Here is a 27939-nt window from a genome sequence, read left to right on the forward strand (position 1 = left end):
ATATCTGTCAATATGATTTTGAATGAATAAACAAATAAATGAAAGAGTGAATGAATAACAGTGTTTCAATACTGAAGATGGAATCAGGATGCTGGATTTCAGTCACAAATTTACTACTAACTAGATGTATAATCTTAGAAAAATCATTTAAATGCTGTAGGACGCAATTTCATTATCCCTGAAGTGCAAGATTTTGTTAGGTTAGGTAATTTCTTAAGTCACTTGTGTCTCAATCAAAACGGTATTTTGTTCTATATCTTCAATCAGGAGACAAATGATCAGTCATAATCTCATGTTAGTATCTTTCCCTAAGCAAATTGATGATTCACTGTTTTACTCTATATGAGTTTGAAACCTGTTGGACCAGAAAAAAATGTAGTAGGGTGGTAAGGAATGTTTAATTTTCATTAACTAGGGTATCTTATTTACTGGGATGTGACCACCATATTCTCATTATCAAAATTAGGTTTACAATATGTTTTACATATTATTTACATTTCTAGTCTTTTAGAAAAAGCTCCACAGTTGTTGGCTTTTTAAATTTCTTCATAAATGCTATCCTCCTTAGGCTGAGAATTTAATTCTTTTAGAATGGTATTATTTGTGCATTAAGAAGCCACATTAATTTAATTTCAATTCACAGAGATGTGAACAATGAAAATAACCAATATAGAAAATACATAATGTAGAAAGTAACAGAAGAGACATAAGGAGATTGTTTTATTTTAATTTAAATTAGCCAACATATAGAACATCATTAGTTTCACATGTCGAGTTCAGTAATTCATCAGTTGCATATAACACCCAGTGCTCATCACATCATGTGCCCTCCTTAATGCCCATCACCCAGTTACCCCATCCCCCCACCCACCTCTCCTCCAGCCACCCTCAGTTTATTTTCTATAGTTAAGAGTCTCTCATGGTTTCTCTCCCTCCCTCTCTGATTTCTTCCCATTCCATTTTTCCCATCCTTCCCCTATGATCCTCTGTGTGGTTTCTTATATTCCTCAGATGAGTGAAACCATACGATAATTGTCTTTCTCTGACTGACTTATTTCACTCAGCATAATACCCTCCAGTTCCATCCACGTCAATGTAAATGGTAAGATTTCATCCTTTCTGATGGCTAATATTTCATTGTATATATATACCACATCTTCTTTATCCATTCATCTGTTGATGGACATCTCAGTTCTTTCCATAGTTTGGCTATTGTGGACATTGCTGCTATAAACATTAGGGTGCAGGTGCCCCTTCAGATCACTACATTTGTATCTTTGGGGTAAATACCTAGTAGTGCAATTGCTGGGTCATAGGGTAGCTCTCTTTTTAGCTTCTTGAAAGACCTCCATACTGTTTTCCAGAGTGGCTGTACCAGCTTACATTCTCACCAACAGTGTAAGAGGGTTCCCCTTTCTCCGCATCCTCACCAACATTTGTTGTTTCCTGACTTGTTACTTTTAGCCATTCTGACTGGTGTGAGGTGGTATCTCATTATGGTTTCAATTTGTATTTTCCTGATGCCAAGTGATGTGGAGCATTGTTTCATGTGTCTGTTGGCCATGTGTAACATAAAGTAGATTGTTCTTAACTGTATGCTCATTTTTGAGTCTAAGAACCCCTGTTTATATACATATGGTTGCAGATTCTGCAGAACTACCTTCCTGGGATGTGTAAGATGTACTGTCAGATGTGGTGTGCTGATATTTCACATAATTAACATATTTAAAAAATGTATGTGGCACTTCTATTTCTACGAAAATTTTTTGGACTTTAGATTCTGAAAACCTACTGCTATCCAACATTTGCAAGTGATTATTAAATATTAAATTTAAAATTAAACTAAAAACATGCACATAGACCCATTTTTACAAGGAGATAAGCCTTTACAGCATGTAAATAGAAACCGCTGAGAACAGGAAGGAAACAGGAAGAAAATCCAGCAGTGAAGCTGCTAAATACACTGAGGAAATAGAGAGAACCATGTGGGTTAAAGGAGTGTTTCCCAACTTTATCACCTCATGACACATGCAAAACATTTCATAAGTCAGTGTGAGTAGAAAAATTGTTAACCATCTTTAACACGTTCAGAAGGACTTCAAAATGATGCTACTAAAAACAGAATATAAAACACATATGTTTAATAAGTTTAAAAATAAAAGAGGAGAAGGGAAACATGATACTATCCCAAATGTCAAAAAAAAGGAAAAATTTTGAAAAAAAAATGTATAAAATCTAAATTTAAATTCCAATAGAAAGACTAAGTAGAAGGTTAGATCCAGGTGAAATAAAAATTAGATAGGAATACAAATCTGAAGTAATCATCTAGAATTAAACTCTGAAAGAAAGCAATGGTCAATCTAGAATTCCATGCCTCCAACACTGCCATCAAAAATAAGGGCTTATGAAAGACGTTTCCAGGTGAACAAAAATTGTAAGTTTATCATCCAAAGACCCCTGCTAAGGAATGCTAAAAAAAGTTTTCCCAGAATAAGTCAAATGATCCTACAAGAAAAATTTGAGATGTTAGAAGAAATGTTATGTAAACAAATGCTAAAGGGAGGATAAACATTGCAAAACAATGACAGCGGTGAAGTCAACTTTTTAAAAAAGATTTTATTGATTTATTTGACAGAGAGAGAGAGAGCACAGGCAGGTGAAGCAGGAGAGAGAGAGGGAGAAGCAGGCTACCCACTGAGCAGGGAGCCCAATGCAGGGCTTGATCCCAGGACTCCAGGATCATGACCTGAGCTGAAGGCAGCTGCTTGACCAACTGAGCCACCCAAGCGCCTCTGAAGTCAACTTTTAATATAAAAATATCAAAACAGAGATAAAGAACCTACAACTTCTTGTAAGTGATTAGAAGGGAAACTGAGGTCAAATTATTTTAAATTCTATGTAATATCCAGAAGAATGATAAAGATATCGAATTGCATTAAACACTATATGTGCAGATTAAAGTTCTAAGTAAAGTCTAAATTAAAGTGTATATTTTCAAAAGAGGTAGGAATTAGAAATTGTGTAAAACAGCGGGGTGCAGAACAAGATGGCGGAGGAGTAGGAGACCTGGATTTCCTCCGGTCTCAGAAATTCAGCTGGACAGGGATCAAACCATTCTGAACACCTACGAACTCAACAGGAGATCGAAGAAGAGAGTAGCAACAACTCTCTGAACAGAGAAGCGACCACTTACAGGAAGGTAGGACGAGCAGAGAAGTGAATCCAAGGCGATATTCGGTAGGATAGATGGCAGGGGAGGGGGCCTCCGTCGGCTGCTTCTGGCAAGTGCTAGAGCCATGGAGCACAAAATCGGACCTTTTAGAAGTCGGCTCCGCTGAGGGACGTCGCTCCAGTGGCTAAGCGGGGGATGGAACCCTCGCGGGACAGTGTGGTCTCAGGACCCTCGGGGTCACAGAAAGACCGGGGGTGCCTGAGGGCGGCAGAGCTCCCAGGTATCGGAGCGGGGAAGCCAGCTGCAGAGATGGAGCCGAGGCGCGGGCTCTCAGCTCGGGGTGGCCATAAACTGTGATCCACGGCCCAGTGGGGCCACTGCTCCTCCAGCAGGGACCCAGTGAGCAGCAGAGTTGGGGAGACTCCCCTTCCTCCCCCAGAAGGAGCGGCGCGGGAGCGCACCACAGGGATCTGCTGGGTTTGGAGACTCCACACGGGGTCGGGTGCCAGAGATAGAAATGCTCGGTCACAGGCTGGGTGAGCACGCAGTGTGGCCGGAGACCGGGGAGACGGGAGTGACTGCTTTCTCTGGGGGCTCACTGAAGAGCGGGCCCCAAGTTCTCAACTCGTCCGGGTGGAGATTGGGAGGCCACCATTTTCACCCTGGTCCTTCAAAGCTGTGCCGAGAGCTTGCAGGGAACAAAAGCTCCTGAGAGCAAACCCGAGCAGCTTGCTTAGCGCGGACCGACAAGGGCGGGGCAATTCCGCCTCCAGCAAAGACATTTGGGAACCACGACAACAGGCCCCTCGCCCAGAAGATTGGCAGGAACAGCCAGCAAGCCAAGACCAAGTTTACCGATCAAAGAGAATGGGAGAACTCCAGCGCTAGGGAAATACTGCACATAGAATTCATGGCTTTTTTTTACCATGATTCATTAGTTTTTCAAAGTTAATTTTTTTAACTGTTTTTTTTTTAATTTTTCTTTTTCCCTTTTTCAACCAACATCTTATCAATCCCTTTTTTAAAAAAAGATTTTTTATTTTTCATTTTTAGAGTCATATTTTACCCCTTCATAGTAGTTACCCTTATTTTTGGCATATATATATAAGTTGTTCTCTCTTTAAAATTTTGAGATACAGTTTCTTCTAACAGATCAATATATATCCTAAATCACTAGTGTATGGCTTTATTCTAGTCTCCTGCCTGATCACATTCTCACCCTTTTTTTTTTTAGTCTTCTTTTTTCAAACAACTTCTTAACTTATCAATACCTTTTATAAAATCTTTTATAATTTTAAACTTTACAATCATCTTCCATTCCTTCATTGTATCAACCCTTATTTTGTACATATATAAAATTTTTTTAAATTTTTTAAATACTTTAAAATTTTAGGAGGCACTTTTTTCTAACAGACCAAAATACACCCAAAATCTAGTGTGTGGCACTGATCTATGCACTAGCCTGATCATATTTGATCATATTCTGTTTTTTTTTTTTTGTATTGTTCTGTTTCTGTTTTTATCTTTCTCTTTTTTTTTTCTCTCTCTCTTTCTTTTTTCATTCTTTCCCTTTCTTTTCCCCTGGTTTCAGGTCTTTTCTGATTTGTATAGAGTATATTTGCTGGGGACGTTGTTAACCTGTTAGCATTTTGTTCTCTCATTCATCTATTCTCCTCTGGACAAAATGACAAGACGAAAAAAATCACCTCAGCAAAAAGAACAAGAGGTAGTACCGTCTGCCAGGGGCTTACTCAATACAGACATTAGTATGATGTCGGACCTAGAGTTCAGATTCATGACTTTAAAGACATTACCTGGGCTTGAAAAAAGCGTGGAAGTTATTAGAGAAACCCTTTCTGGAGAAATAAAAGAACTAAAATCTAACCAAGTAGAAATAAAAAAGGCTTTTAATGAGGTGCAATCAAAAATGGGGACACTAACTTCTAGGATAAATGAGGCAGAAGAAGGAATCGGTGATATAGAAGACCAAATGATGGAATATAAAGAGGCTGAGAAAAAGAGATAAACAACTACAGGATCACGAAGGCAGAATTCAAGAGATAAGCGATACGATAAGACAAAACAACATTAGAAAAATTGAGAACCCAGAAGAAGAAGAAAGAGAGAGAGGGGCAGAAGGTATATTGGAGCAAATAATAGCAGAGAACTTCCCTAATGTGAGGAAGGAAACAGGCATCAAAATCCAGGAGGCACAGAGAACCCCTCTCAAAATCAATAATAATAGGTCAACACCCCGACATCTAATAGTAAAACTTACGAGTCTCAGAGACAAAGAGAAAATCCTGAAAGCAGCTCGGGAGAAGAGATCTGTAACCTACAATGGTAGAAACATGAGATTGGCAACAGACCTATCCACAGAGACCTGGCAGGCCAGAAAAGACTGGCATGATATCTTCAGAGCATTAGACGAGAAAAATATGCAGCCAAGAATGCTATATCCAGCTAGGCTGTCATTGAAAATAGGAGGAGAGATAAAAAGCTTCCAGGACAAATAAAAACTAAAGGAATTTGCAAACACGAAACCAGCCCTCCAAGAAATATTGAAAGGGTCCTCTAAGCAAAGAGAGCGCCTAAAAGCAGCATAGATCAGAAAGGAACACAGACAATATACAGTAACAGTCACCTGACAGGCAATACAATGGCACTAAATTCATACCTTTCAATAGTTACCCTGAATGTAAATGGGCTAAATGCCCCAATCAAAAGACACAGGCTATCATATTGAATTAGAAAACAAGACCCATCAATATGCTGTCTGCAAGAGACTCATTTGAGACCCAAAGACACCCCCAGATTAAAAGTGAGGGGGTGGAAAACCATTTACCATGCTAATGGACACCAAAAGGAAGCTGGGGTGGCAATCCTTCTATCAGACAAATTAGATTTTAAAACAAAGACTTTAATAAGAGATGAAGAAGGACACTATATCCTACTTAAAGGGTCTATCCAAAAAGAAGATCTAACAATTGTAAATATCTATGCCCCTCACATGGGAGCAGCCAATTATATAAGGCAATTAATAACAAAAGCAAAGAAACACATTGACAACAATACAATAATAGTGGGGAACTTGAACACCCCCCTCACTGAAATGGACAGATCATCTAAGCAAAAGATCAACAAGGAAATAAAGACTTTAAATGACACACTGGACCAAATGGACTTCACAGATATATTCAGAACATTCCATCCCAAAGCAACGGAATACACATTCTTCTCTAGTGCCCATGGAACATTCTCCAGAATTGATCACATCTTAGGGCACAAATCAGGTCTCAACTGGTACCAAAAGACTGGGATTATTCCCTGCATATTTTCAGACCACAATGCTTTGAAACTAGAACTCAATCACAAAGGAAAGTCGGAAAGAACTCAAATACATGGAGGCTAAAGAGCGTCCTACTAAAGAATGAATGGGTCAACCAGGAAATTAAAGAAGAATTAAAAAAATTCATGGAAACCACTGAAAATGAAAACACAACTGTTCAAAATCTTTGGGATACAGCAAAGGCAGTCCTAAGAGGAACGTACATAGCAATACAAGCCTTTCTCAAGAAACAAGAAAGGTCTCAAATATACAACCTAACCCTACACCTAAAGGAGCTGGAGAAGGAACAGCAAATAAAGCCTAAACCCAGCAGGAGAAGAGAAATAATAAAGATCAGAGCAGAAATCAGTGAAATAGAACCAAAAGCACAGTAGAACAGATCAATGAAACTAGGAGCTGGTTCTTTGAAAGAATTAACAAGATTGATAAGCCCTGGCCAGACTTATCAAAAAGAAAAGAGAAATGACCCAAATCAACAAAATCATGAATGAAAGAGGAGAGATCACAACTAACACCAAAGAAATACAAACAATTATAGGAACATATTATGAGCAACTCTGTGCCAGCAAATTAGATAACGTGGAAGAAATGGGTGCATTCCTAGAGATGTATCAACTACCAAAACTGAACCAGGAAGATAACGAAAACCTGAACAGACCTATAACCACTAAGGAAATTGAAGCAGTCATCAAAAATCTCCCAACAAACAAAAGCCCAGGGCCAGATGGCTTCCCAGGGGAATTCTATCAGACATTTCAAAAAGAATTAATACCTATTTTCCTGAAACTGTTTCAAAAAAATAGAAATGGAAGGAAAACTTCGAAACTCGTTTTATGAGGCCACCATTACCTTGATCCCCAACCCAGACAAAGACCCCATCAAAAAGGAGAATTACAGACCAATATCCTTGATGAACATGTATGCAAAAATTCTCACCAAAATCCTAGCCAAAAGGATCCAACAGTACATTAAAAGGATTATTCACCACAACCAAGTGGGATTTATCCCTGGGCTGCAAGGTTGGTTCAACATCCGCAAATCAATCAACGTGATAAAATACATTAACAAAAGAAAGAACAAGAATCATAAGATCCTCTCAATAGATGCAAAAAAGCACTTGACAAAGTACAGCATCCTTTCTTGATCAAACTCTTCAGAGTATAGGGATAGAGGGTACATACCTCAATATCATAAAAGCCATCTATGAAAAACCTACAGCGAATATCATTGTCAATGGGGAAAAGCTGAGAGCTTTTCCCCTAAGGTCAGGAATGCAGCAGGGATGTCCACTCTCACCACTGCTATTCAACATTGTATTAGAAGTCCTAGCCACAGCAATCAGACAACAAAAAGAAATCAAAGGCATCCAAATCGGCAAAGAGGAAGTCAAACTCTCACTCTTCGCAGATGATATGCTACTATAAGTGGGAAACCCAAAAGACTCCACCCCAAAACTGCTAGAACTCATACAGGAATTCAGTAAAGTAGCAATATATAAAATCAATGCACAGAAATCAGTGGCATTCCTATACACCAACAACAAGACAGAACAGAGACAAATCAAGGAGCCGATCCCATTTACAACTGTACCCAAAACCATAAGATACTTAGGCTAAAATTTAACCAAAGAGGCAAAGGATCTGTACTCAGAAAACTATAAAATACTCATGAAAGAAATTGAAGAAGACACAAAGAAATGGAAAAACATTCCATGCTCATGGATTGGAAGAACAAACATTGTGAAGATGTCAAGGCTACCTAGAGCAATCTACACATTCAATGCAATCCCCATCAAAATACCATCCACTGTTTTCAAAGAAATGGAGCCAATAATCCTAAAATTTGCATGGAACCAGAAGAGATCCCGAATAGCCAGAGGAATCTTGAAAAAGAAAAGCAAAGCTGGTGGCATCACAATTCCGGACTTCCAGCTCTATTACAATGCTGTCATCATCAAGACAGTATGGTACTGGCACAAAAACAGACATATCGATCAATGGAACAGAATCGAGAGCCCAGAAATGGACCCTCAACTCTATGGTCAACTAATCTTTGACAAAGCAGGAAAGAATGTCCAATGAAAAAAGACAGTTTCTTCAACAAATGGTGTTGAGAAAATTGGACAGCCACATGCAGAAGAATGAAACTGGACCATTTCCTTACACCACACACAAAAATAGACTCCAAACATTTGAAAGACCTAAACGTGAGACAGGAGTCCATCCAAATCCTAAAGGAGAACACAGGTAGCAACCTCTTCGACCTCAGCCGCAGCAACTTCCTCCTAGAAACATCGCCAAAGGCAAGGGAAGCAAGGGCAAAAATGAACTATTGGGATTTCATCAAGATAAAAAGCTTTTGCACAGCAAAAGAAACAGTCCACAAAACCAAAAGACAACCGACAGAATGGGAGAAGATATTTGCAAATGATATATCAGATAAAGGGCTAGTATCCAAAATCTATAAAGAACTTATCAGACTCAACACCCAAAGAACAAATAATGAAATGGGCAGAAGACATGAACAGACATTTTTCCAAAGAAGACATCCAAATGGCCAACACACATGAAAAAGTGCTCAACATCGCTCGGCATCAGGGAAATCCAAATCAAAACCTCAATGAGATACCACCTCACACCCGTCAGAATGGCTAAAATGAACAAGTCAGGAAACGACAGATGTTGGCGGGGATGCGGAGAAAGGGGATCCCTCCTACACTGTTGGTGGGAATGCAAGCTGGTGCAACCACTCTGGAAAACAGTATGGAGGTTCCTCAAACAGTTGAAAATAGAGCTACCATACGATCCAGCAATTGCACTACTGGGTATTTACCCCAAAGATGCAAATGTAGGGATCCGAAGGGGTACGTGCACCCTGATGTTTATAGCAGCAATGTCCACAATAGCCAAACTGTGGAAAGAGCCAAGATGTCCATCGACAGATGAATGGATAAAGAAGAAGTGGTATATATACACAATGGAATATTATGCAGCCATCAAAAGGAATGAGATCTTGCCATTTGCAACGACGTGGATGGAACTGGAGGGTGTTATGCTGAGTGAAATAAGTCAATCAGAGAAAGACATGTATCATATGACCTCACTGATATGAGGAATTCTTAATCTCAGGAAACAAACTGAGGGTTGCTGGAGTGGTGGGGGGTGGGAGGGATGGGGTGGCTGGGTGATAGACATTGGGGAGGGTATGTGCTATGGTGAGTGCTGTGAATTGTGCAAGACTGTTGAATCACAGATCTGTACCTCTGAAACAAATAATGCAACATATGTTAAGAAAAAAGAAAAAGAAGAAGATAGCAGGAGGGGAAGAATTCAGGGCAGTAAGTCGGAGGGGAGACGAACCATGAGAGACGATGGACTCTGAAAAACAAACTGAGGGTTCTAGAGGGGAGGGTGGTGGGGTGATGGGTTAGCCTGGTGATGGGTATTAAAGAGGGCACGTTCTGCATGGAGCACTGGGTGTTATGCACAAACAATGAATCATGGAACACTACATCAAAAACTAATGATGTAATGTATGGTGATTAACATAACAATAAAAAATTTAAAAAAAGAAAGAAAGAAATTGTGTAAAATAAAGTTTAGATGTCATTTAAAAAAATAAAAGACGAAGCAAAACGCAAAACAAATCCTTTAACCCCCATAGATCTGGGAGATTCCATCCCATTAGAGTAAAGAAAACAAGTAGAACTCAAGGTTAGAAATACTTCACATAAAGAGGGACATTTTACAATGATGAAGGCTCATTTAAGCAAGAAAACATAACAATCCTAAGTGTATATGCACCTAATTACAAAAAGCAAAAATGGAACAGAACCAAAAGGAGAAATAGGCAAATCACGATTTCTGTTGGGAATGCTACATTGCTCTTCCAGTACTGATAGAAATAGTTTAAGGATATAAAAGACTTGAACTCATTAGCAAGAAAATTGGCCTAGTTAACATTTATAGAACACACACCAAACAAGATTTTCAAGGGCATATGGAATGGTCACCAAGATGGACCATATGCAGGGCCATAAAAATTTAAAGAAATGAAATCAGACAGTATGTTGTTTTATCACATCAAAATTAAATTAAATTAAATGGATATCTGGAAAATCCACCCAATATTTGAAACCAAACAACATACTTGTAAATAAGCCGTGGGTTAAAAAAGAAACACAAAGGTAATCAGAATATATTTGAATTGAATAAAAATGAAAACAGCATATCAAAATTGATGGGATGCAGCATAAGCAGAGCAGGTGAATACATAGCTTTAAATGTTTATATTAGAAAATTTTAGAAGGTCTAAAATCACTTAAGTTTCTGTCTTAAGAAGCTAAAAAAAGCCAATTTAACTCATAGAAAGTAAAGGAAGGAATTAATAAAGAGGAGATAACAGTGAAAGGCAAAACAGAAAGGTGAAAAAAGATTAGTGAAACTAAAAGCTGTTTCTTCGAAAATATCAGTAAAATTGATAACCTTCTCCATTGACATTGACTGAAAAAATAAAAATGAGATGCAGATTACCAACATGAGACATGAAAGAAGGGTTATCACTACATGTTGTGCAGAAGTTTAAAAGACAATAGTTTATCTTTTATGAATAAGTTTACAACAATAAATCTGACAATTTCAGTGAAATAAATTCCTTCAACCAAACTGCCTAATCTAACTCAAGAAGTAACAAAAATGGTACATAGCTCTATATATATTAAATAAATAGAATCCATAATTAACACCTTCCCACAAAGAAGACTCTAGGACAAAATTTAGCTGATGAATCATACCACGCTTTTAAGGGAAAAAGACTATCAATCCAATATGCACTCTTCAATCAAAAAGAAGAGGAAACACATTTTATGAAATCAGTATTACTATAATACCAAAAAAATGATAGATCAATATTGCTCATGAACGTGGCACAATATTCTTTGATAAATTAGTGAATACAAACCAGTGACACAGAAGATATAATAATGAAAATGTTTATACCGGGATGTATGGAATTTGTCTAAATATTAATATAAATAGCCATATAAACAAAATAATGGGGAAAAAAGCACAAAGTCTTCTCCATAGATGCAGAAAAAAAAAGCTGTACATAGTAGAGCAAGAGCTTGATTACACATCCGGTGACAAGCTCTGCGTTCTTCCAACTACACCAGAACACCATGGGCTCTCATTTCCTTGCTCCCTTTGCCTCTGCAAATCAGGCCTCTTTCCCATGGCAGCTACAGAAATATTATTCGAATTGGAGAGCATCTGCTGGTAAGGTGGCATAAAGGGAGTTTAGAAGACACATTTCCATCCAGCAAATCCACTTCTACTGGTAGAAGTATCTCACCATCCAGATCATCATAAAGTACATCTGGTAAATCATGTGGAGAAATCTCTTATCTTCAACGAGGCTTTGGGAAATTCAAAACCATTAAATGTCTCTCTTCATTAATTTAATATGTATTATTAAAGCTTCAGTGTAATTTTTGTTCAAGATATAGTCATCAAGAGATGACTTCCATACACTATAAAATCTAGTGCTTGGTTTCCAGGAATTTTAATTTTAGTGAGAAAAAAATCATACACATTCAAAAAGCTAAATGATTTATGTTTTCTAATGAGGTATGTAATGGGTGGTAGGGAAAGATAGTGTCAACCGGTCCAATTAAGTTTTTAAATCTGTGTATCAAGTTTACTTTTATCATGAAATCCCCGATGATTTTTAGGTTGACAAAATGGGGAAAAATGTGAATTAGGTTGTACTGGGATTTTATTGCTGGCAATTATCAATTCTGTCATAAAACTGAGTAAATCATTGCTCAAGGAGTATTTAAAAATCTACTCACAAGAAGTTACATATCAATTTTATCAACTTTGAGTTTATTAATTTATCTGTAAATTGCTGGCAGTACTAAAAAAATACTCAGAAATCATAACCTACTATTTCTTGAAATCACATTTAAACTATACCTGGTATTTTCTTTGAACATAAATGCTCACAGTAACAAACTTGGCCCTAATTCATCAATGGTCAAGTGATGAATGGTAATTATTAACAACAATAACAAAACAATAATTATGACTAATACAAAGAATTGACCAACTGCTAGTCACTCTTTTAAATGTTTTGCATGTCTTATTCAAGCTTCACGACACTATGGGGTTGATTTGCTGAGTCACCCCATTTTACAGGTGAAAAATCTTATGAACAGAGGGTCAAGTACCTTGTTCAATGCCACAGAGCTAGGAAGGAGCACAGCTGAGAGGCAAATCCAGGAAATGTAGTTTGAAAGTCCATATTCTTAAACCCTATGCATATTGCTGCTTGCTAAAGGGCATGAAATGTGTCTTAGTAAACATTTTTTGGTTCATGAACATATACTTGTTAATTTTTACTTAATAGCCAAAAATCACCAATATATATTTTTTTTAATTTTTCCCTATTGTTTTAAACAATATCAAACCATCTTTTAATTTTTGAAATGGCTCTCCCTCAGCTTTCTCTCCATTTTACAAACATTAATGAACAAGTTATATAGAGATGGCAAAAAAATAGCCTCAATAATTGTTTTGAACTCAAACATTTTGCCTAGTTTTGTTTATACTTCAACCTATTTGACACTGTTATACATTTTTTTAAACTATTTTGTCCTAACAGAGAATCATGTTGCAAGATTTGTAGAACATGTTTTATTTATCTTACCATGCCAATCTTCTCCTTCTACTTAATAAAATTTGAAAAGAGAGTCCCTCTGCTATTCCTATTTAGTTTGTTTTTTCCCTGATAAATCAAGTTAGTAGAGTCTCTTCATAAGAACAAAATGAATTCCTCCCTTTTAAAATAACGTCACTCGAATAGGATATCAACCCCTTGGCTTTAAAATCTTTTTACTCTCAGTTGTTTGAACACTGCCCAACATCAAAGAATATCCACCAAGCTGCTGCAGGGAAAACAAGGTTATGGTGTCTGGAGACCTCTCTTTTGACATTCTTTTGCCACTGCATGTAATTGCTTCTTGAGGGGACCCTCGGATAAGCAGAAACTCAAGTGTAACACCACTTGAAAATCCTTGTATTAACCATAGAATCATTAGTCCAGATTAATTCGGGGTAGGAACTGGAGGGAGTAAAATATTTAACACTTAAAACTTGAAGGATATGAGGACAGAGGGAAGAAAGATATCTTCTTTAAGTGCTTTGAAGAGTTTTCCAGTGAAGCCATCAGAGCCTGAAGATTTCATTTTAGGGAGCTTTGTATTTATTAACTCAAATTCTTTAATGGGTACAGGACTGATTTTCAGGTTTTCTATTTCATATTGGTTGAGTTTTGGTAGTTTGTGATGTTCAAGGAATTGGTTTCTGTACCTTCTTATAATAAGGAAATGAAACTTCTGACATCTATACCAAGGGTTCTCAACCACATTATGTATCAAAATGACCAATGAAGCCTTTAAAAAAATACACGTAGGGAGGCTGGGTCTGAGGTCTTCCAGCTTAATAAGGGGATATGAGGAAAGGGGTAGTGTGGCCAAATGTCTGCATTTTTACAAGGTTTTGCAGGTTATTTTGGTATGTCAACATAGTTAAGACTATTATCCTAAAGTCCAATATACTTTTCTGTGATTATAGTCTTCACTTCTCCCAACACCCACCCGCCCCCCGATCCCTCACCATGACAGTGAAATTCCTTCTCTAATAAACATTACACTAGATCAAGCTATACCATCCTGTATCTGTGGATACCAGCTGTCTTATTTATTATTCTTCTGGAGCTGCTACTGATGAATTTCCCCTTGGCATACGCTGAGAAACATTAAACATCTGAAACATTAAAGTCACCCATCATACCTACTGTGGGGAATGTTGAAAGTATGCCCACAGCAAACACTATCAAATCCTGAACTAAGAGAAGCTGTTTCTGTTGAACTGATTATTGGTTATGGCTATGGCTGTTACTATATTTTATCATAATTTTATTTTCCCTTTGGTCAATAGGAGGCTTATAATATTTCTGGTCTGTCTGTAGATACTATGCAATACTATACGGCATGACTTTCCTGTGGTAACTCTTACTCTTCTATTGTAATTTCTAGCTGGATATATGGCTACCTATAAGAATCCATTTCCCGGAAACCCTTTGTGTGATCATGTGACTAGATTCTTACCAATATCATGTAACTCCAAGTGTGCCCTGGCAACTTCCAAAAATAGTCCTTAATTTTCTTTACCTATTCATCAATCATTTTCACTATCTCTCCAACCATCTCACTACCACCATCTTGGATCATGAAAACTGAGGACTGTGAATAACTGCCTTAAATGGAGGGCAGTGAATTGGTAGAAACTTTGGTCCCTACACCCTTTGTTGAAGGCACACACACCCTCTCTCTGTATACATGTAAGAATGTGTATATGTGTGCGCATATATACTTAAATACACGTTATGTATACGCTTCTTCAAGTCACTTATGGAATAAGACGTGATCCTAAAGAAAAAGCAGGTAAGTGTCACAAAAAAATTGCACATAATTTCAGAAAATAAGCTAACTAGGTTGGTGATAGCTTGAAAATACCCTATAGCATGTGTGCAACTGGGCTTTGTACCAATCATGAAATCTTTAATGTGAACATTTATCATGAAAAATATTACATTGCAATTTTTAATTTATTGGAAATAAATTATATTAATATAAATTGAAATCTCAGTGATATGGCCTGGCAAGATTATGCAATATAACTTCTAGTATATTAAAATGTTCTCTATATTACAAGAAAATGGGTTTCTACATCTCTACTTTATTATACTGTGCATGCTTCCTACATAACTAAAGTATGTAAGAAATAGTGTGTGCTTATATATGCAGTCAGAGTCATTGAAAACATTTAAAAAGTAGCTAATGCATGCACATATTGAACTTTCTCTGAAAAGGCAATAAAGATGTCAAAATTAAAGTCCCTTCACATATAGCTTCTCAATTTACCAGTACAAACAATAACTTATGTTGAGAAACGAACCTAACAGGGGGAGGAGCAAGATGGCGGAGGAGTAGGAGACCTGGATTTCCTCTAGTCTCAGGAATTCAGCTGGATAGGGATCAAACCATTCTGAACACCTACGAACTCAACAGGAGACAGAAGAAAAGAATAGCAGCAACTCTCTGAACAGAAAAGTGGCCACTTTCTGGAAGGTAGGACCTGCAGAGAAGTGAATCCGAGGCAACATTGGGGAGGATAGACGGCGGGGGAGGGGGCCTCCGTGGGCCGCTTCTGGCAAGTGATAGAGCCGGGGAGCACAAAATTGGAACTTTTAGAAGTTGGCTCCGCGGAGGGACACTCACTCCAGTGGCTAAGCGGGGGGTGGAACCCTCGCGGGACAGTGTGGTCTCAGGACCCTTGGGGTCACAGAAAGACCGGGGGTGCCTGAGTGCGGCAGAGCTCCCAGATATTGGAGCAGGGAAGCCGGCTGCAGAGACGGAGCCGAGGCGCGGGCTCTCAGCTCGGGGTTGCCATAAACTGTGATCCGCAGCCCAGTCGGGCCACTGCTCCTCCAGCAGGGACCCAACAAGCGGCAGAGCCGGGGAGACTCCTGTTCCTCCCCCAGGAGGAGTGGTGCGGGAGCGCACCGCAGGGTTTGGAGACTCCACACAGGGTGGTGTGCCAGAGAAAGAAATGCTTGGTCACAGGCCAGGTGAGCACGGAGTGCTGCCGGAGACCGGGGAGACGGGAGTGACTGACTGCTTTTCTTGGGGCACACTGAGGAGTGGGGCGGCGAGTTCTCCGCTCCTCTGGGCGGAGATTGGGAGGCCGCCATTTTCACACTCATCCTACAAGGCTGAAAGCTTGCAGGGACCAAAAGCTGCCAAGAGCAAACCCAAGCAGATTACTTAGCCCAGTCGGACAAGGGCGGGGCAATTCCGCCTCCGTCAAAGACATCTGAGAACGTCGGCAACAGGCCCCTCCCCCAGAAGATCAGCAAGAACAGCCAGCCAAGACCAAGTTTACGGATCAATGAGAAAGGCAGAACTCCAGCACTAGGGCAATACAGCACATAGAATTCTTGACTTTTTTCCCCATGAGTCTTTAGTCTTTCAAAGTTATTTTTAATTTTCTTTTTTCTTTTTCTATTTTTTTGAATTCTTCTTTTTCCCTTTTTCAACCAACATCTTATCAATCCCTTTTCTAAAATATCTTTTTTATTTTTCATTTTTAGAGTAATATTCTATCCCTTCATTGTAGTTAGCCTTATTTTTGGTATCTATATAAGTTGTTCTCTCTTTAAAATTTGGGGATACAGTTTCTTCTAACAGACCAAAATATACCCTAAATCTCTAGTGTATGGCTTTGTTCTAGTTTCCTGCCTGATCACATTCTCTCCCCCCTTTTTTTTTTAAATTTCTCTTCTTTTTTTTAACCAGCTTCTTATCAACACCGTCTATAAAATATTTTATAATATTCATGTCTACAGTCATATTCTATCCCTTCATCATATTTACCCTTATTTTTGTACATATGTAAGATTTTCTTTCTTTAAAATTCTGGGAGGCAGTTTCTTCTAACAGACAAAAATACGCCTAAAATCTACTGTGTGGCACTGATCTATTCACCAGCCTGATCGTATTTGATCATTTTCTTTTCTTTTCTTTCTTTTCCTTTCTTTTCCCCCAGTTTCAGGTCTCTTCTGATTTGTTTAGTGTAAATTTTTCTGGGTCACTGTTACCCTGTTAGCATTTTGTTCTCTCATTCATCTATTCTCCTCTGGACAAAATGACAAGACAGAAAAACTCACCTCAAAAAAAGGAACAAGAGGCAGTATCGACTGCCAGGGATCTAATCAATATGTACATTAGTAAGATGTCAGAACTAGAGTTTAGAATGACGATTTTAAAGATAATAGCTGGGCTTGAAAAAAGCATGGAAGTTATGAGAGAAATCCTTTCTGGAGAAATAAAAGAACTAAAATCTGACCAAGTTAAAATCAAAAAGGCTATTAATGAGGTGCAATCAAAAATGGAGGTTCCAACTGCTAGGATAAATGAGGCAGAAGAGAGAATTAGTGACAGAGAAGACCAAATGATGGTAATAAAGAAGCTGAGAAAAAGAGAGATAAACAACTACTGGATCATGAGGGCAGAATTCAACAGATAAGCGATACCATAAGAAGAAACAATATTAGAATAACTGTGATCCCAGAAGAAGAAGAAAGAGAGAGAGGGGCAGAAGGTATATTGGAGCAAATTACAGCAGAGAACTTCCCTAATTTGGGGAAGGAAACAAGCATCAAAATCCAGGAGGCACAGAGAACCCCTCTCAAAATCAATAAAAACAGATCAACAGCCCGACATCTAAGAGTAAAACTTACAAGTCTCAGAGACAAAGAGAAAATCCTGAAAGCAGCTTGGGACAAGAGGTCAGTAACCTACACTGGTAGAAACATTAGAAACATTAGATGGGAAACAAAGCTATCCACAGAAACCTGGCAGGCCAGAAAGGACTGGCATGATATATTCAGAGCACTAATGAGAAAAATATGTAGCCAAGAATACTATATCCAGCTAGGCTGTCATTGAAAATAAGGGGAGAGATAAAAAGCTTCCAGGACAAACAAAAACTAAAGGAACTTGCAAACACGAAACCAGCCCTACAAGAAATATTGAAAGGGGTCCTCCAAGCAAAGAGAGAGCCTAAAAGTAACAGACCAGAAAGGAACACAGACAATATACAGTAACAGTCACCTTACAGACAATACAAAGGCACTAAATTCATATTTTCAATAGTTACCCTGAATGTAAATGGACTAAATGCCCCAAACAAAAGACACAGGCTATCAGATTGGATAAAAAAACAAGACCCATCGATATTGTCAGCAAGAGAATCATTTTAGACCTAAAGACACCTCCAGATTCAATGTGAAGGGGTGGAAAACCATTTGCCATGCTAATGGACACCAAAAGGAAGCTGGGGTGGCAATCCTTCTATCAGACAAATTAGATTTTAAACCAAAGACTGTAATAACAGATGAGAAAGGACACTATATCTACTTAAAGGGTCTATCCAACAAGAAGATCTAACAATTGTAAATATCTATGCCCTAACATGGGAGCAGCCAATTATATAAGCCAATTAAAAACAAAATCAAAGAAACACATCGACAATAATAACAATACTAGTGGAGAACTTTAACACCCCCCTCACTGAAATGAACAAATCATCTAAGCAAAAGATCAACAAGGAAATAAAGGCTTTCAATGACACACTGGACTAAATGGACTTCACAGATATATTCAGAACATTCCATTCCAAAGCAACAGAATACACATTCTTCTCTAGTGCCCATGGAACATTCTCCAGAATAGATCACTTCCTAGGTCACAAATCAGGTCTCAACTGGTACCAAAAGCCTGGGATCATTCCCTGCGTATTTTCGGACCACAATGCTTTGAAACTAGAACTCAATCACAAGAGGAAAGTTGGAAAGAACTCAAGTCCATGGAGGCTAAAGAGCATCCTACTAAGGAATGAATGGGTCAACCAGGAAATTAAAGAAGAATTGAAAAAATTCATGGAAACAAATGAAAATGAAAACACAACGGTTCAAAATCTTTGGGATACTGCAAAGGCGGTCCTAAGAGGAAAGTATATAGCAATACACGCCTTCCTCAAGAAACAAGAAAGGACTCAAATACACAACCTAACCCTACACCTAAAGGAGCTGGATAAAGAACAGCAAATAAAGCCTAAACCCAGCAGAAGAAGAGAAATCATAAAGATCAGCAGAAATCAATGAAATAGAAACCCAAAGAACAGTAGAACAGATCAATGAAACTAAGAGCTGGTTCTTTGAAAAAACTAACAAGATTGATAAACCCCTGGCCAGACTTATCAAAAAGAAAAGAAAAAGGACCCAAATAACTAAAATCATGAATGAAAGAGGAGAGATCACAACCAACACCAAAGAAATACAAACAATTATAAGAACATATTATGAGCAACTCTATGCCAGCAAATTAGATAATCTGGAAAAAATGGATGCATTCCTGGAGATGTATCAACTACCAAAATTCAACCAGGAAGAAAAAGAAAACCTGAACAGATGTATAACCACTAAGGAAATTAAAGCAGTAATCAAAAATTTCCCAACAAACAAGAGCCCAGGGCCAGATGGCTTCCCAGGGAAATTCTACCAAACATTTAAAGAATTAATACCTATTCTTCTGTAATTGTTTCAAAAAATAGAAATGGAAGGAAAACTTCCAAATTCATTTTTGAGGCCAGCATTACCTTTATCCCAAAGTCAGACAAAGATCCCATCAAAAAGGAGAATTACACACCAATATCCCTGAAGAACACGATGCAAAAATTCTCACCAAAATACTAGCTGATAGGATCCAATAGTACATTAAAAGGATTATTCACCACAACCAAGTGGGATTTATTCCTGGGCTGCTCAGTTGGTTCAACATCCACAAATGAATCAATGTGATACAATACATTAATAAAAGAAAGAACAAGGACCACAGGATCCTCTCAATAGATGCAGAAAAAGCATTTGACAAAGTACAGCAAGTACTTTGATTAAAACTCTTCAGAGTGTAGGGATAGAGGGTACATACCTCAATATCATAAAAGCCATCTATGAAAAACCCACAGCAAATATCATTCTCAATAGGGAAAAACTGAGAGCTTTCCCCTTAAGGTCAGGAACACGGCAGGGATGTCCACTATCACCACTGCTATTCAACATAGTACTAGACGTCCTAGCCACAGCAATCAGACAACAAAAAGAAATAAAAGGCATCCAAATTGGCAAAGAAGAAGTCAAACTCTCACTCTTTGCAGACGATATGATACTTTATGTGGAAAACTTTATGTCAAAAGACTCCATCCCAAAACTGCTAGAACTCATACAGGAATTCAGTAAAGTGGCAGGATATAAAATCAGTGCACAGAAATCAGCTGCATTTCTATACACCAACAAGACAGAAGAAAGAGAAAATAAGGAGTCAATCCTATTTACAATTGCACCCAAAACCATACGATACCTAGGAATAAATCTAACCAAAGAGGCAAAGAATCTGTACTCAGAAAACTGTAAAATACTCATGAATGAAATTGAGGAAGACCCAAAGAAATGGAAAAATGTTCCATGCTCATGGACTGGGAGAACAAACATTGTGAAGATGTCAATGCTACCTAGAGCAATCTACACATTCAATGCAATCCCCATCAAAATACCATCCACTTTTTTCAAAGAAATGGAACAAATAATCCTTAAATTTGTATGGAACCTGAAAAGACCCTTAATAGCCAGAGCAATGTTGAAAAAGAAAAGCACAAGTTGGTGGCATCACAATTCCGGACTTCAAGCTCTATTACAAAGCTGTTATCATCAAGACAGTATGGTACTGGCACAAAAATAGACACAACAATCAATGGAACAGAACAGAGACCAGAAATGGACCCTCAGCTCTACGGTCAACTCATCTTTGACAAAGCAGGAAAGAATGTCCAATGAAAAAAGACAGTCTCTTCAACAAATGGTGTTGGGAAAATTGGACAGCCACATGCTAAAGAATGAAACTGGACCATTTCCTTACACCACACACAAAAATAGACTCCAAATGGTTGAAAGACCTAAACGTGAGACAGGAGTCCATCAAAATCCTAGAGGAGAACACAGACAGCAACCACTTTGGCCTTAGCCACAGCAACTTCTTCTTACAAACATCACCAAAGGCAAGGAAAGCAAGGGCAAACATGAACTACTGGTACTTCATCAAGATAAAAAGCTTTTGCACAGCAAAAGAAACAGTCCACAAAACCAAAACAATGGAATATTATGCAGCCATCAAAAAAAAACCGAAAACCTTGCCATTTGCAACGACGTGGATGGAACTAGAGGGTATTATGCTAAGCAAAATAAGTCATTCAGAGAAAGACATGTATCTTATGATCTTACTGATATGAGGAATTCTTAATCTCAGGCAACAAACTGAGGGTTGCTGGAGTGGTGGGGGGTGGGAGGGATGGGGTGGCTGGGTGATAGACACTGGGGAGGGTATGTGCTATGGTGAGCGCTGTGAATTGTGTAAATAAGACTGATGGATCACAGACCTGTACCTCTGAAACAAATAATACATTATATGTTAAAAAAAATTAGTAGGAAGGGAAAAATGAAGGGGGGGACATCGGAGGGGGAGACGAACCATGAGAGACTATGGACTCTGAGAAACAAACTGAGGGTTATGCGGGGGGTGGGGGGATGTGTTAGCCCGGTGATGGGTATTAAAGAGGGCACCTATTGAATGGAGCACTGGGCGTTAAATGCAAACAATGAATCATGGAACACTACATCAAAAACTAATGATGTAATGTATGGTGATTAACAAAACAGAATAAAATAAAATTTAAAAAAAGAAACATAATTAAAAAAATAAATATAAAAAGAAATAAATCTTTAAAAACAATAAAAAATAATTTATGTTAAGTGAGCAGTAAAGAACTTCATTTCATTCTGTTCAACTGCTTGTGCGATATCCAACATGAAGAAGAAACTAGCTGTTCACAAATTGTTTTGAACTGATAAATGTTTTTTCTTGAATATTCAGTGCAAATCTAACTGATAGGAAAGTCCAATTTTTCTATTTCCATGCTGACTTATATTCTCACTTTGATATTTGCGTCACAGCCACAAAACAGTGCAAAAACTGCCAAAGCTTCTTGGCTAATTGACCTTTATAATTTTTAGGAAAACACGGTGAACAATATCCAACTCACAGATCCAAGAGCAATTCAAAGTGAGGAACAGTACCTATAAAAGTGTGAGAGGGGTTCCAGTTTAAGATGGACATTTAGGAGAATCCTGAACTCACCTCCTCCCACAAATACATCAAATACGCAGCTACATATGGAACAACTTCCTCTGAAGAAAACCTAAAACCTGGTGAAGCAACTCCTATGCATTAGCAAATAAGAGAAGGCCCACATTAAAGCAGATGGTAACACTGACGACCAGAGACGTTAAAGCTGTGCTCAAATTCTCACACTGAATGCAATGCTCTGTGAGAACAGGGCCTGTTTTGTAACCTACTGTATCCCCAGTGCCTATAGTAGAAACTGACGCATGAAGTAGGAGCTCAATAAATCATTGTTGGAGAGGTGGTTCAAAATGGTGGCATAGGAGGACCCGGAAATCACCTCCTGCCGTAGACACAACAAATCTACAGCTACATATAGAAACAATTCTGAGAACTGGCTGAATGGCTACTCCACAAAAGAGGATAAAAGGGCCACATCAAGACAGAGAGAAGACGCACAGACATCACCTCACCAAAACCCACCTCTGGCACAGTGACTCACCAGTGTGAGCGATCTACAAATATGGAACTTCTCCCTTTGGAACAAGGGGTTTGTGTCCCACAGTAGGCAAACCAGGCCCGGAAAGGTGGACCCACAAAGCCAAGCCTCCTAAACGTCTGGCTTTGAAGGCAACTGGGTTCATGTCCAGGAGAACCACAAGACTGCAGAGAATGGAGATTCTGCTCTTGAAAGATCACACACAGGTTCACTAGCCCCAAGACCCAGTGCAACAGCAGTAGTTTGAAGAATCTAAATCATACGTGCAAGAGATTCACTTAGTAATCTTAAAGAGACTGCAAGAGGGGCAAAAGCCTCTTGAAACATCATCCAGGGACAGAGGTGCTGGCACCTCTGCACCATTTTATGTTCTCCCTTTACCTGGCTAGTGCTGGCACTGCCAAGCACAATTTTTGCACTATCGTTTCTCCAGCTAGTGCCTGCCCTTGTGCATGGCCCTGCCAGAGGCAAACAGTGAGAACCATATCCTCACATCCTACTTCCACAGCCCCAAGGAACCCACCCCACCACGCTGCCCCTACAGTCTCACCTGAGACAGCAGATGAGTACCTCACCCCCGTAACTCACACAGACTTGCAAGAGTCAGGAGGCAAACACCCTGTCTACTCCCTGCCTTTGTGTTCCCCAAAGCCAGCAGGTACATGCAGGCCACACAGGGGATACCCCTTGAGTGCCAGCTTGTGGTGGACAGGTGTGACTTGGGTTTCTGGACCCAAGGGGTCTGAAGCAATCAGAGAGACAGTCTGAGAGACAACCAAGAATAAGATTAAACAGTAAGTTACATCTTCTGCACAAGGCCACCTATTCAGGAATGGAAAGATAGCTATTTTGCCTAATACATAGAAATGAACACAGACTCAACCATAATGAAAAAATGGGAATATGTTACAAATAAAAGAACATGATAAAACCCCAGAAAAAAAAAAAAAACTTTAACAACATGGAGATAAGTAATTTACTTGATAAAGAGTTCAAAGTAATTGTTGTAAAGATGTTCACTGACCTTGGGAAGAGGATCGTCGAATGCAGAGAGAACTTCAGTAAGGAGACAGAAAATGTAAGAAAGCACCAAACAGAAATGACAGAGCTACAGAAAATAATAATTGAACTGAAAAATACACTGGTGGGATTCAACAGCAGATTAGATGAAGCACAAGACAGATCAGTGATCTGGAATTCAGGGCCACTGAACTCACCCAAATGAACTACAAAAAGAAATAAAAATTCTAAAAGATGAAGATAGCTTATGGGACATATAGAACAACATCAGATGCAATAACATCTCACTCTAGGGGTCCCAGAAGGAGAAGAGAAAAAGAAAGGGGCAGAAATATATTTGCAGGAATTACAGCCAAAAACTTCCCTAATCTAGGGAGGAAAACAGACATCCAGCTCCCAGAAGCCTAGGGAGTTTCAAATAATAAGAATCAAAAGAGACTCACAACAAGACACATTATAATTAAAATGTCAAAAGTTAAAAATAGAAAATCTTTCAAAAAGCAAGAGAAAACAACTTGTTACATACCAGGAAACACCCTAAGTTTATCAACAGCTTTGTCAGCAGAAGCTCTGCAGGCCAGAAGGAAGAAACATGATGTATTCAAAGTGCTGACAAGAAAAAGCTTCCAACCAAGAATTCTCTACCAAAAATATTCTACAAAGAGAATTGAAAGAGAGACAAAGAGTTTTCTAGACAAGCATAAGCTAAAGGAGTTCACCACCAATAAACCAGTCCTATAAGAAATTTAAAGGGACGGTCTTCAGCTGAAAAGAAAGGGCACTAAATTATCAATAAAAAACATAAGAAGGTAAAACTCTCACTGGCAAAGGTAAATATGTAGGAAAGGGAGTGGAATAATCACTTAGAAAGATAATACAGAGATTAAAATAAGACAAAAGTGGAAAAAATAACTAATTAGATAGGGGAGACATAAAAAATGGAAAATGTAAAATCAAAAACATATTGATGGGAGGGGAGTAAAAATGCATTCAAACTTTACTTGCTATTAAAGTAGATTGGGGTGTGTGTGTGTGTGTGTGTGTGTGTTTCTCTATGTGAGCCTCATGGTAACCATAAAGCAAAAACCTATAATAGACATAGAAAGGATAATGAGAAAGAAATTTCAGCTTAATATGACAAAGTCATGAACCACAAAAGAAGAGGAAAAGAAAGGAATAGAGAGAAACTACAGAACAGTCAGAAAACAACAAAAAGGCGTTTCTCGGTGCCATACCTATCAGTACATACCCATTAGTAATTACTTTATATGGACCAAAAAATGGAATAAATTCTCCAATCAAAAGACACAGGCTGAATGGATTAAAAAACAAGACCTACATGCTGCCTACAGGTGACACACATCAGATGTAAGGACACACAGACAGAAAGGGAAAGGATGGAAGAAAATGTTTCATGCAAATGGAAACCATAAGAAGGGTGAGGCAGCTCTACTTAGACAAGACACTTTAAAACAAAGATGGTAATAAAAACAAAGAAGCATATTACATAATGAAAAGGGGTCAATCCAACTAAAACATATAACACTTGTAAACATTTCTGCACCCAACATAGGAGCACTTATGTATGTGTGTGTATATATATATATACACACACATACATATATACATATATTTTTATATATATATATATCAAATATTAACAGACCTAAAGGGAAAAATTGACAGCAATCGATTAATAGTGAAGGACTCTAATACTTCACTTATATCAATGGATAAATCATAGACAGAAAATAAATAAGGAAACATAAACATTGGCCTCAAACAACATATTTGACCTAAAGGACTTAACAGACATACAGAACATTCCATCCCAAAGCAGCAGAATGCACTTTCTTTTCAAGTGTACCTGGAACATTCTCCAGGACATAACATATGCTTTTTTTTTTTTTTTAAGATTTTATTTATTTGACAGAGAGAGACCCAGTGAGAGAGGGAACACAGGCAGGGAGAGTGGGAGAGGGAGAAGCAGGCTTCCCCCCGAGCAGGGAGCCTGATGTGGGGCTCGATCCCAGGTCCCTGGGACTGTGACCTGAGCTGAAGGCAGACGCTTAACGACTGAGCCACCCAGGCGCCCCAAGGACATAACATATGCTTACCCGCAAAACAAGTCTCAATAAATTTAAGACTGAAATCATGCCAAACAATTTTCTGACCACAATGGTATGAAATTAGAAATCCATTACATGAAGAAAAGTGGGAAAATCAAAAATAGATAGTGATTAAACAACATTCTACTAATGGGTCAAAAAGGAAGTCAAAAGGAGAAATCAAACAATACTTTTACACAATGAAAATGGAAATACAACATACCATAATCTGTGGAATGCGGCAGAAGTGGTTCTAAGAGTGAAGTTTGTAGCAACATAGGTCTACCTCAAAACAAGACAAATCTCAAATAGGCAATATAACTTTTAGGAACTAGGAAAAGAAAAACAAACAAAGCCTAAAATTAGTAGAAGAAAGACAATAACAAAGACCAAAGGGGAAATAAATAAAATAGGGACGAAAAAGACAGTAGAAAGATAAATAAAACTAAGATCTGGTTCTTTAAAAAGATAAAATTGACACACCTTGTTCACTAAGGAAAAAAAAAAAAAGAGACGGCTCAGACAAATCAAGACAGAAATTAAAGAGGAAAAGTTACAACTGATACCATAAAAATATAAAGGATCATAAGAGACTACCATGAACAATTACAGACCAACAAAATGGACAATTTAGGGGAAAAAATGGATAAATTCCAAGAAACCACCTTCCACGACTAACTCATGAAAAAAACAAAATCTGAATAGAATGATTATTAGCAAGGAGATTAAATTACTAATCAAAAAACTTTAAACAAGAAAGGTCCAGGACCAGATGACTTCCCTGATAAATTCTAGCAAACATAAAAGATTTAACACCTTGCTCTTTTTCGTGGCGCCTCGGAGGCGGTAGGCTGCTTCAGGATGAAGCTGAACATCTCTTTCCCAGCTACTGGCTGCCAGAAACTCATTGAAGTAGATGATGAACGCAAACTTCGTACCTTTTATGAGAAGCGTATGGCCACAGAAGTTGCTGCTGATGCTCTGGGTGAAGAATGGAAGGGTTATGTGGTCCGAATCAGTGGTGGCAATGACAAACAGGGCTTCCCCATGAAGCAGGGTGTCTTGACCCATGGTCGTGTCCGCCTGCTGCTGAGTAAGGGGCATTCCTGCTATAGACCAAGGCGGACTGGAGAGAGAAAGCGCAAATCCGTTCGGGGTTGCATTGTGGATGCCAATCTCCGTGTTCTCAACTTGGTCATTGTAAAAAAAGGGGAGAAGGATATTCCTGGACTCACTGATACTACTGTGCCTCGTCGCCTGGGGCCCAAAAGAGCCAGCAGAATCCGCAAACTTTTCAATCTCTCTAAAGAAGATGATGTCCGCCAGTATGTTGTGAGAAAGCCCCTAAACAAAGAAGGGAAGAAACCTAGAACCAAAGCGCCTAAGATTCAGCGTCTTGTTACTCCACGAGTCCTCCAGCACAAACGGCGGCGTATTGCTTTGAAGAAGCAGCGCACTAAGAAAAATAAGGAAGAGGCTGCAGAATATGCTAAACTTTTGGCCAAGAGAATGAAGGAGGCCAAAGAAAAACGCCAGGAACAGATTGCCAAGAGACGGAGGCTGTCTTCTCTGAGAGCCTCTACCTCTAAGTCTGAGTCCAGTCAAAAATGAGATTTTCTATGAGTGACAAATAAATACGATCAGACATCAAAAAAAAAAAAAAAAGATTTAACACCTTATCTTTCTCAAACTCTTCCAAATAACTGAAGAGGAGGGAATATTCCCAAACGTATAAAATGAGGCCAGCATTAATGCTGATACCAAAACCAGACAAGGACACCACACATAGACACAGACACACAAATAATAAAAATTAAATAATCACAAGCCAATAACCCTGGAACAAAGAGGCAAAAATCTTCAACATAATTTTAGCAAACAGAATTCAATAATAACATGAAAAGGATCATACATCATGATGAAGTGGACTTATTC

The 27939-nt window shown here is 38.5% G+C and overlaps 1 protein-coding gene and 1 pseudogene across 4 annotated transcripts in view; one reads left to right on the forward strand and one right to left on the reverse strand.

Moving 5' to 3' along the window:
• Nucleotides 1–27939, reverse strand: part of MALRD1 (MAM and LDL receptor class A domain containing 1) — an 835513-nt gene that overhangs the window by 375361 nt on the left and 432213 nt on the right. The gene's annotated exons all lie outside the window — the stretch shown is intronic.
• LOC114217329 (small ribosomal subunit protein eS6 pseudogene) lies at nucleotides 26833–27629 on the forward strand (annotated as a pseudogene).

This window comes from Eumetopias jubatus, unplaced genomic scaffold (assembly GCF_037043125.1).
Source record: "Eumetopias jubatus isolate StellerSeaLion01/CBP00866 unplaced genomic scaffold, mEumJub1_p1.0 scaffold_8, whole genome shotgun sequence".
NCBI classification, from domain to species: Eukaryota; Metazoa; Chordata; class Mammalia; order Carnivora; family Otariidae; genus Eumetopias; species Eumetopias jubatus.